The following is a 3,768-nucleotide window of genomic DNA, read 5'->3' as shown; positions in this document are numbered from 1 at the left end:
TTCACTGATTAATAAAAATGGACACCATAGTAAAGTTGTCAGGTGAAGTATTAATTTTATTTCAATCACTCTACTCTACTCTATATTTAAAGCTCTTGGCTGACCATCTTATCATAACGGAAAGTTTCAGAAAGCACGATAAACTGAAGGTCTCGGCTGCCATCTCTGGAAGTCGTTACGGGTAGTCAGAAGCCAGAAAGCCTCGTAGTAGTTTTTCTCAGCTGACCCCAACATAGTTTTGAATGATGACTGATTTTTAAGAATGCAAATTGTTTCTTTTCGTCTCAAAATCACCAATCAATCAATCTGGTCTTCATTTGATAAGGAATTCGTACGTTAGCTAGTATTGACTGGCCTGACTGATCACGCCTACCACACGTTACTTGACCTCCAAGAAGGCGAAAACTCTTATACAAAGGTTCAATAGTTTTTGGTATTGACTGTACAATCTCTTAATTGTAAACTTGCATCTATTTACCTGTTTATATTACATGCATTGATAACGTTAATAATATCCGTAAAACATCATTTTCCTTATTTATTCATATCAATACTAACCATTGTGCTATTGTGTTTATTTTGAAATAATGATGTTGTGGCCTGTTACTCCATAGGGTCGGTATATATACCGTCGTAGGGTATTATTGTGACCATAACCTAGTTTTCAGTACTGAGAGATCACTGTGAAGAACTAAAACATGAAAGTATTAATAGTTTTGTGTGTGATGTGCGTTTTGGTGGCTTTTAGTAGTGGGAAAGAAGAGAGGGTCATCAAAGATCTGTTGAAATTCGCCGGCATGAACCTGACGGTAAAGCCGATTGTATCTTTATTACCTCATCCATCCGAGCCTTTTTCCCAACTACGTTGGGGTCGGCTTCCAGCCGACTTCATTTACCTATATGTGCCAAAATCTTAGGATGCTATCTTAGGACGTAAAATAAATCTATATTTACATAACCATAAACTTAAAACTAATAAAGGGCTTCGAAAATTAGTCTTCATCGCTGTCACTCGGCAGTGTATCCAAAGGCTGGCTGCATTGCCACGTTGAATGACAATGCTTAAACGTTGGGCGAAATAAAAGCCAGCCGTTTGGTTACGAGAACAGTCAAAAGGCGCTATTTTTAATCTGTGTGTACTATCTACACTTCTATTGTAAAGACAAAAGATTTGATTGTTTCAATGGAATAGTCTCCGAAGCTACTTGACCCCGGTTTGAAAAATGCTATCACTGTTAGGCAGCTATAATTTCTGCGCTAAACATGGGCAATATTTTCCACAGGACGCGAGTGAAACTGGCTTAAAATAATGATTCGATTGATTGTGTCATTATTATTGTTGTATTTACATTTATTTATAGTCGCGTTTTATTTTTGATCAAGATTATTTACCTACTGAAATGAAGTATATAAATACTACCAATAATTACACTGTCTAACGCGGAGAACCTCAAGCGGCGGAAATATAGTGGCCTTCTCGGCAACTATATTTTCGAACCGTTTGGGGTTGAAACCCTCTCGTCGTGGGGTCCGAATGCGCACACCCTATTTAACGATCTGTTTAGGCGGCTGGTTGACGCTTGTCGTGACCAAAGGCTGGATATTACCTCGGACAAAGGATCAGCATGGCCATCCAACGAGGTAATGCTGCCAGCCTCTTGGGTACGCTCCCAGTTGACAGCGATGGGGATGAATTTTTGACGCTTTTAGATAATTTAGTGGTTTTTGTATTGTTTTACTAGGATAGTTTTTGTTGTAAATATCTATGTACATAACTATGTAAATAAAGAAAAACTGTCTAACATTACTTAATTTTGTTCTTCAGCACCATACGCGCCACCAATGCTGACGCTGCACAGACCTCGGGAGCCTTCAGAACACTCCACAGCCCTGGATCATGACATCGAAGACCATGACGATGATGATGAAGACTTGGATGATTTGAGCGATGACGAAATTTCCGTCTAATTTTCAAGTTCACCTCAACACAAACGTTAGGTTTCTTGAAACAACTGTTTACAATGGATTTTCACGTTTCACGGTGCACTTTCTCGATGCGTAAATTATCATACAACTTAATGACGTAGAATTAATTTTAGAACTGTTTATTTAATGAAAGCTGTCATCGGCACTTGGTCGTAGGTACTATAAACGCTCTCACTTGCGAAATAGTAGGTAAACGTCATCATCCGGAAAAATGAATGAGTGCTATATTCTAATTATGTCATGTAGCATACGACTCTTTACTTCAGCCAAGTTATACCTAATTACGTATCGAGCGCGTAAACTTACAAAACTCAGAATCAACACTCAGTTGTTTTACGGAAGGTGCATTTACCGTCTCGACGTTCGTGTTGGTGGTTTTAATGGGCGCTCTAGACGGTCAATTTTGCACAATTTAATTGATCGTGTAGGATGCTAATAATACTTTTGATGAAGAGTCACCAACCTAGAACAAGTATTGTGATTCTGCCTAATGGACTAGATAAAAATCTTTATCCTAATAAATTTTCACCATTAAAGTATTTAAAAATAATGCCACTTTCATTTATCATTTATTAATATATCGTGGACACCAATGGCTGATAAAAGGTGAAGGAAAACATTTTGAGGAAATCTGGACTATATAGTCTGAAATCACCAACCCACATTGAGCAAGCGTGGTGATTAATGCTCAATCCTTCTCCGTGTGAAAGGAGGCCTGTGCTCAGCAGTGGGACGATAAAAGGCTGTAACAGTAACAACAACAATATAGGGAAAATCCTGTTGCACGGTGAAACGACGATTTGAAGAAGATGGTGGGCAGTGGATAGAAATGTATACAAAGTTTTAACATTTCGATACGGTTTATGGCGATAAGGATTCCTTTTTATTTTCTGGTATATAGCCTTTAAAATCTGTAGGTACAGTCAACTTCAGGTCAGTGGTAACAGTTTTATAGGAAAATCGTACTTGTTACTATTGAGTTAAGGTGCATGACAGTTACCACTGACCTGAAGTTGACTGTACCTACTTCGAAATAAAACACATTACCATCAGACAGCACAATAATATAATTACAACACAAACTAACGTTTTATGCGAACAAATTGATAATTATTATGTTCATAACAATTGATACCTTTATTGTTGCTAGATTATGAATAAATCATATTTATTTGCATGATAAATGCTTAAAGCATGGCTATTAAAATAACTCTGCAGAAGTTTGCAGATTGAAATAATGAAATTAGTATTATAAACTTAAAGGAATTCATTGTTACAGTTTTAACACGAAATGCTGAAATAAATATGTAAAATAACTCTGCAGTGCCGAATAATATGTAAGTGATACTGCAGAGATTTTGACAGAGCATTGCTTGTCAAATGAAAATAATACCTTTATGGGAAAATACTGAATTATATGCTTCACACACAAAGGTTTTGAATTGCAATAAAATATATTACATTAAGGCTAACTTGCACCACTTCTTACTGATTAAAATTACAGCAAAATATTTGAAAATATCGTTTGTTAGTTTCAATTTGATAAAGACAAATTATGGATTTTAAGTGGTGTAAGTTAGCCTAAATATTTGTGTAACCAGACGAGATTATGAAAATCACATTTTAAATACGTAAGTTATGTCTATTTTACTGAAATACTTTTTTTGTATTTTTCCACACTCTATTTAGCTAACACAGCTATACTGATAGAAAAGTTTCACATATTGACAGTAAGAAAGTTGTATAGGAACCATACTAAAAGGCATAAGTTGTAATCGTAAT

At 36.1% G+C, this 3,768-nt stretch overlaps 1 long non-coding RNA gene across 1 annotated transcript; it reads left to right on the top strand.

Annotated features, from left to right (window-relative positions):
- Positions 1–601: 601 nt before the first annotated feature.
- On the top strand, positions 602–2,051 carry LOC135118975 (uncharacterized). Its single transcript, XR_010277897.1, has 2 exons — positions 602–809; positions 1,826–2,051. It is a non-coding gene; the product is annotated as an uncharacterized LOC135118975 (long non-coding RNA).
- The last annotated feature ends 1,717 nt before the right edge of the window (positions 2,052–3,768 follow it).

Source organism: Helicoverpa armigera, chromosome 27 (genome assembly GCF_030705265.1).
Source record: "Helicoverpa armigera isolate CAAS_96S chromosome 27, ASM3070526v1, whole genome shotgun sequence".
Lineage (NCBI taxonomy): Eukaryota > Metazoa > Arthropoda > Insecta > Lepidoptera > Noctuidae > Helicoverpa > Helicoverpa armigera.
This window is presented reverse-complemented; position numbering and strand designations above follow the sequence as displayed.